Source organism: Primulina eburnea, unplaced genomic scaffold (genome assembly GCF_022965805.1).
Source record: "Primulina eburnea isolate SZY01 unplaced genomic scaffold, ASM2296580v1 ctg1415_ERROPOS9300000, whole genome shotgun sequence".
Taxonomy (NCBI): domain Eukaryota; kingdom Viridiplantae; phylum Streptophyta; class Magnoliopsida; order Lamiales; family Gesneriaceae; genus Primulina; species Primulina eburnea.
In genome coordinates this window covers 37,937-53,412 of record NW_027330944.1, presented here as the reverse complement: position 1 = coordinate 53,412, position 15,476 = coordinate 37,937, and positions in this window count along the sequence as shown.

Here is a 15,476-nt window from a genome sequence, read left to right as displayed (position 1 = left end):
ATGATGAAGGTGATGAAATTTCGAAAAGAAATCCTAACATATTTTAGAAACAAAAAATGATTGTGATTTGAAAATCAGGAAAAAAAAAAGCACAAAAAATTGCAGAAAATGCTTTTAATGGTGAAGTAAGAATATAATGAGCTAAACTGATATATTTATGTACGGTGACTTTTGGATTTCATTTGACAAGACACAAGTCAATCTGTTATTGGAACAAAATATTTTTAAAATATTGATAAACTAATTTTAAAAAAATTGAATATTCAAACGTCACTTAACTTTGATATGAAACTAAACTGAATTAAGAATCAGTCTACTAAATTAAAAGATCAGTTTATCCAAAAGCACAAAATATTTGTGGCTTGTTGATCAATTGAGATATATTATAGCCTTGTATCTTTATTCAATGTATGATCTCTGATGAAGTGATGCATGACATCAATGTGTTTGGTCCTGAAGTGTAGAATTGGATTGTAGGTGATTGTTATGATGCTTGTATTGTACAAAATATTGGTGACTCCTGTGGAATGATCTCATATTCTTTCAACTGTTGTTGAATCCAGAGCAATTAGGCACGTTAACTTCCAGCAGCTAAATACTATGCTTCAGTTGAAAATGTTGCAATTAAAGTATGCTTCTTGCTAAACCAAGAGATAGTCTGTCTCCTAGAAACTGACATGATCCACTGATACATTTTCTATCAAACTTGCACCATGCATAATTTGCATGTAAATAGACAACTAAATGAAAAGAAGAGTCTTTATCATACCATAGTCCTACATTTTGTGTGCTTTTACGATATTTTAGAATTTTCTTGGCAGGTAAATAATTATATTGATTATGGTCAGACTGAAACCAAGCACATATACAGACATCAAATACAATATCAGGTAGCTTGGCAGTTAGGTACAGTAAAAAACCTATTAAGCCTCGATACATGGTTACCTCAACTGATTTTCCTGCTTCATCTTTGTCTAATTTAACTGATGAGCTCATTGGAGTTGTTATTATGGAACATGTTTTCATTTCAAATTTTTTGAGTAGTTCCTTTATGTACTTACTTTGAGTGACGTAAATACCATTATCCAATTGTTTAACTCGCGGGCCAAGAAAAAATTTCAGTTCACCCATCATACTTATTTCAAATTTGTACTGCATCAGTTTAGAAAACCTTTCACATTGTTTGAAGTTAGTTAACTTAAAAATAATGTCATCAACATAAATTTGCACTAATAAAGTTTCATTTCCTTTAGTAAACTTAAATAGAGTTTTATCAACAATGTCTATAATTAAATCACCTTCAATTAGAGGTTTAGATAGTGTGTCATACCAAGATCTTGGGATATATTTCAAACCATATAAAGCTTTGTTTTGTTTATAAACATGATCATAAAATAAATGGTCAATAAAATTTGGTAGTTGTTCAACATAAATTTCTTCTTATGATTGTCCATTCAAGAATGCACTATTTAAATCCATTTGTAAACTTTGAAGTCTTTGTAAGAGGCAAAGGCAAGGAATATCCTAACAGATTCGAGTCTAGCTATCGGAGCATAGGTTTCATCATCGTCGGTCTTTTCTTCTTGCATAAATCCTTGAGCAACTAATCTTGCTTTTTTCTTGCCACTATTCCATCTTCATTGAGTATGTTCATGTACATCCATCTTGTACCTATAACTGATTGTTGAGAACGTCTTGGAACTAAGTCCTGGAAAAAATTTCTAGTAAAATGAGTTAGTTCTTCTTGTAAATCACCAATCTAATTATTATCAGTTAAAACTTCATCAATCTTTTTAGGTTCAATGTTAGAAATGAAAGCATAGTGTAAAATAGATTGAGCATATGTCTTTGTTGGATCTGGGTTTTCTACACGCCCAAACGCAACGGAAGTTTTAAAAATTTAGATCTTGACATTCAAAATATTGTTTGGGCGCTCGTATGATTTTAACAAAAACATATAAAGGATGTTAAAGATTATACCTTTGGTGAATTAATCACTGGACACCAACCGATCCGGTATAACAGATCTGGCTCTTGATGAATCCCTACGAACTTTCTTCAAGAGACTCCTTTCTTTCCCTCTAATTAGGTCCACGCTAGAACGTTCGTTCCTCTTCTGATTTGCACTAGAAAAACTAGAAGAGATTTTGCGCAGAGATATAACACGAAAAATTCGACTCAAAATTTAAGCCAAATTTTTCTTGCTTTTTAAAAGAATTTTCGAGAGCCATTTTCTTTGGGAAGAACCGAAAGACTTGTTTTTCAAAAACAGATCATCGAATGATTGCATGCCAACCATAATATCTTTTTAATTATTTTCTAATCTATCTTTTAACTTAATTAATTAAGTTAATTATAGATTCTAATAATTATCTCTAACAAACTTTCGGATCCTTCCATTTAATAAGAATAAAAAATTCTTATTATTCCTTTAATCATCATTTACTTAAATAATTTAATTAATTAAGTAAACTAAATATCTGAAGGGTCATGTTTGTGGATTCTCAAAAAAATCTCACAATCCAAATTAGTGGAGACTAGAATAAAAAATTCCATGACCTAATTACCATAATTAACATTTATGGATTTGATTGATTAATTAAGCTAGTCCAACTAGTTTAATTAATTAATAAAAGTCCATTAAGAACTTTAATTATTTAGTATGTTGGACTTGTACTCCTACAAGCCCATCAAACATACATTCCACTATATTTAATTTAATATTTAATAAACTCAACTTTTGAGTTAAATAAATTAAATCCATTATAAATTCAATATTTGAATTTAATATTTAAATTATAAATTCAACTCCTTGAATTTATCACCTCCAAAATTTAATATTTAATAAACCCAACATTTGAGTTTAATAAATTAAATTCTCAAATTTTATAAATTCAACTCCTTGAATTTATTCTCTCAAAATTTAATTATCATAAATTCAACTCCTTGAATTTACTATATAATATAAATTCAACTTCTTGAATTTATTCTCTCAACGGGAACAAACGATCCAGTGCTTGTGTGGGGCCCTTAACTCCTAATCGTTATTACAATTCAATCTGATTAGGGTTTAATTAATCACAGCGAAAAACGGGTTTAAAATTTCTTTACAATGAGCCCAAAATATCTCTTCTGATATTTAAATACTAAAAATAGTATCTAAATTCAAATCATAAACACGCCCACACGTAATCAATCACATACAAACATCTCATATCCTCGGGACATGCCCCGGTATATAGATACATATACATATATACTGGGAATCAGACATAAACATAAAACCTCAGCCCAAGCTGTGGCTCCCACCAGAAGTACCCTCTCCGGTCTCCTGATATCCTGGAGTACCTGCCATTGTCCACACACAAAGACAACAACAGCCCCCCTTGGGGTGAGCAAAGCTCTGTATGGAACAACCACAATATATACCACAAGTATCTAAACAATGATACATGGTATGCAATGCATGTATGTCGTGGAGGTATCAGGTCAAATGCCCATTCTCTGAGCACATGTCAGAATCAATCGAATCGCTATCAAATCAAATCAATGCTCGAGCTGGCACACCGGCCGATATGGGAATACACATATGATAGCGTCGACGAAGCGCCATCAATCCCACATCTCATATCCAATCATATGGGGCCACAATTGTCTATGCTTTACGGGTCATATAATACCGGCATAGCGATTGTGTTCACAAACCCCGGAATCCAATCCAATCATATCAGGGTATCCAAGGATCATAGCTCAACGTGCATGTCATGTATCGATGTATGCATAAAATGATGTGTGTTAACAAAACATTTATTTTATACATCGACACTCCAATCTCAATGTCATGTATGCCACATCAAATCATCAAATAGGCACATAGACACGTATTCCAATCCAATCAATCCAATCAAATCGACATATATCATATAATACAGATACCTGTCGTATGTTACCCGGTCGCAACATACCTCAATTCTTCGTTTCCAATTGATGTAGCCTGAAGATATTGATATAACGCTTTATCTGCATCAATTACATACTCATTTCAATCAATAACATACTCCAAAATCATTAATATGAGTTTCAAATATCATTTGAAACTTCAAAAATTCATATCAAATCAAAATCATATCATAATTTAATTCCGACTTCGAATACAAGTTTCTTGTCGGTTATTCTACTACATATCAGAAATTCAACTTCAAATACAAGCTATTCCAGCACTTTAATATTTCAAGCTGCTGAAATCAGAAGAAAATTACCTCAGTCTGAAGCCCTCAACGCGCAGATTACAAATATATAATTTGTTTTGCGTTTAGACGGCGTTTCAAAGTCGATTTGGAAGAAAGAAATCAAAATTCCTTCGCGTCTCTCGAATTCTCTGAAATTATCTGACGGAGGAAAAAAGGAAAGAATAATTTATCCTCATCCCACCGCCTCTCACGCTCGGGCGGTAGAATTCTCGCGCCCGAGCGCGAGACATTCTGCCCCCGGACTTCAAATACACCGCGCTCGGGCGGTCACATATTGCCGCTTGGGCGCGGCATGTTCTGTCCCCGAGAAATCTTTATACCGCGCTCGGGCGGTCAAATATTACCGCTCGGGCGGTGGGTGTTCTGCCCGAATACTCATTTCAGATACCCTGGCGCTCGGGCGGTAATTTTCTACCGCTCGGGCGCCACATGTTCTGTACAGACTGTTTGATTTTGTACTTATTGGCGTCCGGCCTTTCAAATAAAATTCATACCACATCAATTCATATTCAATATTCATTTCCCAATTTCATTGTCATAATATACATCAATTACATAATCATATGACAATTTCATAAACTACCGATAATCACGTAGGATTTACGATAATACTATACACGGTCCTTACATTTCTCCCCCTCTTAAAAGATTTCGTCCTCGAAATCTCAAACATCTCTATATACATAACATTGGCAAACATACATATGTTACCAGTTATAGTACATATCAAAACTAAAGTCAGAATAAGGATCAGAATACATCGAATACAATGGAATAGATGTTGTAGAATCAAACAAATGCGGATACGAATCTCGCATCTTGCTCTCCAATTCCCATGTCGATTCTTCAACACCATGTCGTGTCCATTGCACTCGTACCAGAGGAATCGATTTGTTTCTCAATATCTTTTCCTTTCGATCCATAATGCGAACAGGTTGTTCAACATAGGAAAGAGAAGGATCAAGTTCAACCTCATCAGGTGCAAGTACATGTGATGGATCAGGTTCATATTTCCTCAACATAGAAACATGAAACACATCATGAATAGCAGATAAAGCTGGTGGCAATGCCAATCGATACGCAAGATCACCAACTCGATCGAGAATCTCGTATGGACCAACATATCGAGGAGATAACTTCCCTCGCATGCCGAATCGAACAGTGCCTCTAAAGGGAGATATTTTAAAAAACACTCTGTCACCATTCTAGAATTCCAAGGGTCGTCTTCGTTTATTCGCATAACTCGTTTGACGATCCTGAGCAGCTTTCATCCGCTGCCGAATTAACTGAACCTTATCATTCATTTCCTGTATCATTTCAGGTCCAGTCAATTGTCTCTCACCAATCTCATCCCAGAATAACGGTGATCTACATCGTCTCCCATATAGAGCTTCAAACGGTGCCATACCGATACTCGTCTGAAAGCTATTATTATACGAAAATTCAACCAATGGTAAGGCATCTTGCCATCCCATTCTGAAGTCCATCACAATCGCACGTAACATATCCTCTAGAGTCTGAATCGTACGCTCAGTCTGGCCATCAGTTTGAGGATGATAAGCAGTACTCATAGCCAAACGCGTACCCATCGCTTCCTGAAAACTACCCCAGAATTTAGAAGCAAATCTGGGATCACGATCAGATACAATGGAGACTGGCACACCGTGCAGTCTCACAACATTCTCAATGTATAAACGGGCCATTCTCTTATAAGGATAAGTCCGCTCATACGGAATGAAATGCGCAGATTTCGAAAGCCGATCAATAATCACCCAAATAGCATCACAGCCCTTGGGCGAACGAGGTAAATGAGTCACGAAATCCATAGCAATATGTTCCCAATTCCATTTCGGGATTTCCAGACTATGGAGCAATCCTCCCGGTTTCATTCTCTCGGCTTTCACTTGCTGGCAGACAAGACATTTCGAAATAAACTCAGCAATGTCCTTCTTCATACGTTTCCACCAGAATTGAGGTCTCAATGTCAAATACATTTTTTGACCTCCCGGGTGAATACTATATTTGCTACAATGCGCTTCTCGAAGAAGGGCATATCTCAAATCAGAGTCGTCAGGAACTACCAGCCGACCATTAAGTCGTAAAGAACCATCAGAAGAAATCTGAAATCCAGACTGATGTCCTGCAGATACAAGTTCTTTCGACTTTTGAATCTGAGCATCGCTTCGTTGGGCCTTTCGTATCTTCGATATCAAACTCGGCTCAATTTGCAATGCTGAGACAGTGACAGAATTCCAATTCGAGTGAAAAGTCCAACCAGAAGTACATATATCATCATGTACCTTGGCGACACTAACAGAAGCTAGAACAGAATCATAAACTTTCCGGCTCAGGGCATCCGCAGTAACATTCACCGATCCAGGGTGATATTGAATCTCACAATTAAAATCCTTAAGGAGATCCATCCACCTGCGTTGCCTCATATTCAAATCAGATTGAGAAAAGAGATATTTCAGACTCTTATGGTCCGAATAGATAACAAACTTTTCTCCGTACAAGTAATGGCGCCAAATCTTCAAAGCAAACACAATGGCAGCCAATTCAAGATTATGAACAGGATAACGTGTTTCATGAGATTTCAATTGACGAGACGCGTAAGCAACCACTTTGCCATGTTGCATCAGAACACAGCCCAACCCTTTACCAGACGCATCTGTACAAACCACAAATCCTCCGGTACCTGAGGGAATAGTAAGCACAGGTGCAGTGGTCAATCTCGTCTTCAATTCAAGAAAACTAGCTTCACATTCATCTGACCAAATGAATCGTTGATTCTTCTGTGTCAGTTGAGTAATAGGTTTAGCTATCTTCGAAAATCCTTCAATAAAACGACGATAATATCCAGCTAAACCCATGAAGCTACGGACCTCAGGAACATTCGTAGGTCTTGGCCAATTCAATACAGCTTCGACCTTCGCAGGATCAACAGATATGCCATGTCTCGAAATGACGTGGCCCAGAAATACCACTTTGTCCATCCAGAATTCACATTTGGACAACTTGGCATATAAATGACTAGTACGAAGAGTTTGAAGTACCAGTCTCAGATGTTCAGCATGCTCTTTCTTCGATTTCGAATAGACAAGAATATCATCGATAAAAACAATAACGAATCGGTCAAGATAATCTCGGAAGACACGATTCATTAAATCCATAAAGATAGCAGGAGCATTCGTAAGACCAAAAGGCATAACCAAGAATTCATAATGGCCATACCTCGTACGAAAAGCAGTTTTGGGCACATCTTCGTCTCGAACTCGTACTTGATGATACCCAGAACGAAGATCAATCTTCGAGTATACAGAAGTACCTTGAAGCTGATCAAACAAATCATCAATACGCGGAAGTGGGTACTTGTTTTTCACAGTAACCCGATTCAGTTGCCTATAGTCGATACACATTCGCATCGTACCATCTTTCTTTCGAACAAATAAAACTGGAGCTCCCCAAGGTGATACACTCGGTCGAATATGTAATGCCCGAGAATTTAATTACCGTAATCTGGAATGATTTGGATATGATTACTGTAATCAAAGATTAATCTGAAATGATTTATAGAATTAATCGAGATGATTATAGACGGAACGGATCGGACTAGAACACATGATAAAGGTGTGAAATGTGTGTGCAAGAAGTGAGAGGGCGCACATGCGCGTGGAGGTGCGCGAGTCTAGCACGAGATGGGCAGCACATTTCGCGCACATGCGCGGATGAAGTCGCGCACATGCGCGGAGGCGGACGAGTAGCGATTGTGTCGAGGCCGAGAGTCTCGCGCATATGCGCGAGAATGAGCGCGCATATGCGCGAGTGGTTTGTGGCGAATTTCGGAGTTGACACGTACAATTTTCATGCAATATATATAGATATATACACACATGCAAATCTCGAATTCAGAAGAAAAGAAAGAGAGGAAATCGGTTTGGGGGAAAGCTTTGTTCTTGATTTTAGAAATTGATTTTCAAACAAACCGTCTATCCAAATTGAAATCCGACTTCGGTATTGTGTTCCTATCAACTCAGGCTACGCAAAGACGTAAGTTTTATTACGTTTAGACAAGATTTGAATTTACGATGTTGTTAGAATTGAATATGATTCAGATATGGTGTTTCTACTACCGTAGATATTGTAGAATCGAAGTCAGATTTAGAAACAGATTGTTTATGGAATTGTTATGAATTTTAGAGTTGATTTGATTGAGATTACTATAAGAATTATGCTGTTATTCATCTTAAAGTGTACAGATACTGAAGTTATAGATTGTACTGAGATTTATTAGGAATTTTGGTAGTGTAATTGTGATGTTAAGACTGACGGAGTTACTAAACTGTAGTGTTATGCCGTCTAAACATCAGTGGGTACAGATTGATCAGATTCAGTATCGGTTTCTGTTATCTCGTGATATTGTTGATGTGATCAGATTTTGTACTGAATTGGGTATTGATTAGAACAGATTGTGTTTGAGCTACACATTGATACAGTGTATTTATTCTTGTCATTTCAGGTTGACAATGGACAGACTGGACTTCGAGACTTCTTCTTCCTCAGACGGGGAAGATAAAGGTATAATTCATGTGATATATGGGAAGTTACAACTCAAATCAGATTAATTTGAGTTTCCCAACAAAATCACATACTAGACTGTTGTCTATATTGTATTATGTTTATGCTTTGATTATAGAATTGTATTCATATGTGTGAGATTATTGTCATATTCAGCTATGAATATGATTATGCTTTGTTTACAGATTGTTATTCATTGCATCTAAGATAGGAGAGTCTTTGACAGGCATTGTCAAATAGCTAGACGTTTCGGTGTATCTCAGCATAGGAATAGGTATTACTCTTATTGCCGCCGTTGATACAGCTCAGACCGAAGTCTAGGAATGAGACGTACATTACCCCGATTGGAGGGTAGGTAGTGACGTCTTATTCACCCCGGGATCCCTAGAGTTATAGATCGAGTCAAGTCTAGACATAATTTGATTAGAACTGCATGCTTATATGGATGTGGCTCCTAGATCTTGGGACCCATCATTATTGCTTCCAGTTGTGCTAGCATGTTTTTATGATTTAGATTGGTTATATGCATGTTTAGCTGATTTGAAGTGCATGCTTGTTGTGATTAGATTTCATAGCTTATGAAATCTAATGTTTTGATTTTATTCGTGATAGCATGTTTCATGAATTATTTTATGTATATACATGTTTACCATGTTTTATACTGAGATTTATTTCTCACCGGAGTTATCCGGCTGTTGTCTTGTTTTGTATGTGTGCATGACAACAGGTGGGGCTGGATCAGGGTCGAGATGACGATGAGAGAAGACGAGTTAGCGTGGTGATTCCGGACTTACAGTAGACTTGGTTTTATTACTTGAATTTAGTAGTTGAACCTTAGACTAGATTATTGTATTTTAATACTGAAATGTATTTTATACAGATATGTATACTATTAGATGCCATTACCTTCCGCGTTTATATTTTAAAAAGAAAAAAATTTTTAGACCCTGTTTATCAGAACAGATAAATAAATCCCAAAGACGATTAAGGAAATGATTAGCGTCCGGGTCCCCACAACAGGTGGTATCAGAGCCGATAGTTCCTTTTGCGATAGATCTTTTAGAGATAGATCCTTTAGATTGAGACAGTCAGAGTTGATAGATCTTTTAGATTGACTTAGATTAAGATAGAAGAGAATGAGCGGGGTAGAGGAATTTTCTTTCCTTGCATGTCTGTGCTAGCATGAGATTGATTTTCATGTTGATTGACATTGTGATGCTAGCATGAGGCTATATGTTACTGCTTTAAGATACATGTTTACCTGATTATATGATTTGAATTGGTATTATGTATTCTGGAATACGAATCAGATCGGATTCATGACCAGCAGTAAGATGGTCAGGAAAAGATTTGAAACAGATTTGTGGTATGAGATTACTGATGTTTTTGGTAATCAGATATAGCTCCCCGCAGAAGTCCAGAAAAAGGCAGCACGTCATATTATCAGACAGATAGAACAGAATCTCAGATTGATGTGGCAGAAATTCAGATGGAAACACAGTTACAGAGGTTTCAGTCGTTTCAACCGCCAACTCTGAAGGGAACTGAGACGTCAGTAGATTGTGAGAAATGGCTAGAGGAGACAGAAATGTTATTTTAATTCCTGAATTTCACAGATGAGTGTAGAATTAGGCTTATTGAGAACCAGTTGCAAGAGACTGCTAGAAGATGGTGGTTACTCACCAAAGGAGCCTTAGAGCAGAGTCGTTCAATGATCACGTGGAAGACCTTTAGATTTGAGTTTTATCAAAGATTCTTCCCTACCTCATATAGACTGGAAGAAGTGCAGAATTTGCGAACCTGAGACAGGGTCCTTTAAGTGTTGATGAATACTTGGCACAGTTCTTCACACTTCTACGTTTTGCTCCTCTTGTGGCTAGAAATGATGATGCTATGTCTAGCCAATTCATTCAAGGACTGAATCCAGAAATACGTACGTTGGTAAATATGAAGCAATCAAGTAATTTTGCGGATACCTTGAATAGAGCTAAAAGAGCAGAAACGGTTCTGATAGGACAACAGGGAACATCAAATGTTTGTCCAAAACAGACTGCACAGCAACTGCCTTCCAGAGTAGAGATTGGCAGTCGTAGTGGTAAGGAAAAAGAACCATTGAGAATTCAAAAGAAACAGTTCAAGAAGTTAGGAAGTGATTCCTCTAGTTCTAGCAGTCCTGGTCCGAGCTATACCGGAGTGTATTGTAGGACTTGCGGAGGGAGACATTCCCCAGAGCAATGCAAAGGAGTGCTTGGTAGGTGCAATATCTGTAAGCAGACGGGACACTTTGCTAAAGTTTGTCCTCAGAAACATTTTCGAAGATCTTAAAGAGCAGAGTCATTAGTGGTAATGACTGAGAAACAACCCAGAAACTACAACAGGTACTATTCTTTATGATTATATTGCAGATGTATTGATATATACTAATGCATTCTTCATGAATATCTGTGATTGAGTAGCATGGTGATATGCTATAATTATGGGGTCTGTTTGTGCTGTAGTATTGATTTCCTTACTGTTTTGAGGAATATGTTGATATCAGAGATTTCTGGGACATGTTATATACTACAGTGAGGTGAACCCGGGATTGGGTTAGATTATGATGTACTTGTGTTATATGATTTCGATCTCAGTATGGATATATTACTTGTGTTATATGATTTCGATCTCAGTATGGATATATAATGCTAAACAAGTACTGAAATGTCGTAGCATGTATTCCAGAAATAGTAAAAGTACGACCAGATTTAGTTGATAAATGAGGATTTTAGATTCAGAAGTCCTTAGAAAAGTTTAGGATTTAGGACTCGATTAATACAGAAAGAAACAGATGGTATCCTTATGTATTCAGTAGATCCACTGAAATCGAGCCTACAATTTGATAGTAATATCATAATTGACTGGTGTTTGCTTAGATAAGATGTCAGATGGGTTCTCTATCAGAAAAGAATTGAAAGAATTGACAGATTAAAGTATGGGCTAAAGAATCCAGTTGATTGTGTATTTCTCTTGAAGACATTTTAGTTCTGTTTTTAGATTGACAGATTATATGTTCAGGGGTATTTTGAAGAATTATGCTTGTTATATCTATGATTTCGGGATATATCCACAGCATCTGAGTGTTTATATTGAATATTTGAAGACTGGGTTAAATATTCCGAGAACTGTGATTATTGTATACAGCAATGGGTCAGGTATAGATTCGAATGCAGTTATTGATACAGGTTTATATTCAGACTATGTGGTATCAGGAATGTCAGAATTAGCAGAATGTCAGATATGTCAGAACTTTCTTATCTGATTTGGACAGCTTATCTTATTCTGATTATCTTTTTCTTGCATTTCTTTACATCTGCTGAGTATTGTTATGATTCTAAATCAGTATTTGAGACATCTTATATTGTTTGGGAGTATATTCTAATTGCAGATGAAATATAGCAGTTGATCCGGACAGTATGAAGATTGGTCAGCCAACCAGAATCTATTATGTTATGAGTTTTCTTAAACTCACTAGATATGTATAGGTTCTTTCTATTCAGAATTTGATGTTATTGGGAGTCAGTGTGTGATGCAGACTAGTGTAAACAGTTCAGAGATGTAATCAGAATGTTCAGAACTGTATTTTGTTGATCAGATCAGTATAACAGCTATGTAATTTGTGTTTTGTATAAGACCGATTATCGTGTTATATCAGAATGTTTCAAATTGTTACAGCTTTTGGTATTGATAGTCAGAGCCGAATACCAGGTAGGTATTTCTTATTTATGTTTATATTATTAACTGGTTGTTTATACCGGATAGTTCGAAGCTGAAGCCACAGGTAGTGTCAGACATGCACAGTAAGGGATTCAGTTTTTTATTCAGATGATTCAAAAGGTATGATATTCGAACAGATAGGGGTGATATAGACAGATTGGATCAGTGGTAACAGAATTTGTACAGAAATATGGGCAGAAAGTGTACTGATAGGTCTGAATCGCTAACAAAAGAAGCCAGAAAGCTAGGGATCAGAAGATGATTACCGACTTTGTATATTCCTGAATAGATATGGGAATACATTTCTATGGCTTTTGTAATGATATTACCGCCATTTTATCCAGATTTGGGATATGACGTGATTATGAGTGATAGATTATTCAATCTCTATCTATTAGTTTGTATCAGATGATGTACAAACAGAACCAAATGACAGAGATCATTGTCAAAGAAATAATCAGATTGATGTGATTGTGATGAAGTTTGCACTTATGGTAGGTTATATCTAAGTTGTTTCGCTCAGACTTGTTACAGATTGACAGGTAGTCAGCGGGTAGTTAGATATTCAAAGATGTTGATAGAACTCTAGTGCAGAATAAATTAGGAAACCAATGTCGGATGATGACGATTGGTATTTGGAGCCGACGATGGAATATGTCCTTAATTGGGATAAACAGATGGAATAACAACTACAGGTGGTATTGCTTTGTTATGGATTGCAATTGGCATATACGGGTATGGTATAGCCAGTATATGGGTATTGTATAGCCAGTAATATAGGATTGATTCGGCTAGTGAAATGGGGTTGGATGTTAAACTCTGTTATACAGTTCTTCTGATAGATTTGGTTTGATGATTGGTGAGTTCGAGGACGAACTCAGATCTAAGAGGGGGAGAAATGTAATGCCCGAGAATTTAATTACCGTAATCTGGAATGATTTGGATATGATTACTGTAATCAAAGATTAATCTGAAATGATTTATAGAATTAATCGAGATGATTATAGACGGAACGGATCGGACTAGAACACATGATAAAGGTGTGAAATGTGTGTGCAAGAAGTGAGAGGGCGCACATGCGCGTGGAGGTGCGCGAGTCTAGCACGAGATGGGCAGCACCTTTCGCGCACATGCGCGGATGAAGTCGCGCACATGCGCGGAGGCGGCCGAGCCATGCGCGCACATGCGCGAACGGACTTCGCGCATATGCGCGTAGCGCCCAGTACCATGGGCGCATATGCGCGGGCGAGTGGGCGCATATGCGCGAGAATCATTAGTGCCGAGCAGAAAGTCTCGCGCACATGCGCGATAGGGGTGCGCGCACATGCACGAGGCGGGGCGCACATGCGCGATGTGATAACGCGCATATGCGCGCGAGGACGAGTAGCGATTGTGTCGAGGCCGAGAGTCTCGCGCATATGCGCGAGAATGAGCGCGCATATGCGCGAGTGGTTTGTGGCGAATTTCGGAGTTGACACGTACGATTTTCATGCAATATATATAGATATATACACACATGCAAATCTCGAATTCAGAAGAAAAGAAAGAGAGGAAATCGGTTTGGGGGAAAAGCTTTGTTCTTGATTTTAGAAATTGATTTTCAAACAAACCGTCTATCCAAATTGAAATCCGACTTCGGTATTGTGTTCCTATAAACGCAGGCTACGCAAGGACGTAAGTTTTATTACGTTTAGACAAGATTTGAATTTATGATGTTGTTAGAATTGAATATGATTCAGATATGGTGTTTCTACTACCGTAGATATTGTAGAATCGAAGTCAGATTTAGAAACAGATTGTTTATGGAATTGTTATGAATTTTAGAGTTGATTTGATTGAGATTACTATCAGAATTATGCTGTTATTCATCTTAAAGTGTACAGATACTGAAGTTATAGATTGTACTGAGATTTATTAGGAATTTTGGTAGTGTAATTGTGATGTTAAGACTGACGGAGTTACTAAACTGTAGTGTTATGCCGTCTAAACATCAGTGGGTACAGATTGATCAGATTCAGTATCGGTTTCTATTATCTCGTGATATTGTTGATGTGATCAGATTTTGTACTGAATTGGGTATTGATCAGAACAGATTGTGTTTGAGCTACACATTGATACAGTGTATTTATTCTTGTCATTTCAGGTTGACAATGGACAGACTGGACTTCGAGACTTCTTCTTCCTCAGACGGGGAAGATAAAGGTATAATTCATGTGATATATGGGAAGTTACAACTCAAATCAGATTAATTTGAGTTTCCCAACAAAATCACATACTAGACTGTTGTCTATATTGTATTATGTTTATGCTTTGATTATAGAATTGTATTCATATGTGTGAGATTATTGTCATATTCAGCTATGAATATGATTATGCTTTGTTTACAGATTGTTATTCATTGCATCTAAGATAGGAGAGTCTTTGACAGGCATTGTCAAATAGCTAGATGTTTCGGTGTATCTCAGCATAGGAATAGGTATTACTCTTATTGCCGCCGTTGATACAGCTCAGACCGAAGTCTAGGAATGAGACGTACATTACCCCGATTGGAGGGTAGGTAGTGACGTCTTATTCACCCCGGGATCCCTAGAGTTATAGATCGAGTCAAGTCTAGACATAATTTGATTAGAACTGCATGCTTATATGGATGTGGCTCCTAGATCTTGGGACCCATCATTATTGCTTCCAGTTGTGCTAGCATGTTTTTATGATTTAGATTGGTTATATGCATGTTTAGCTGATTTGAAGTGCATGCTTGTTGTGATTAGATTTCATAGCTTATGAAATCTAATGTTTTGATTTTATTCGTGATAGCATGTTTCATGAATTATTTTATGTATATACATGTTTACCATGTTTTATACTGGGATTTATTTCTCACCGGAGTTATCCGGC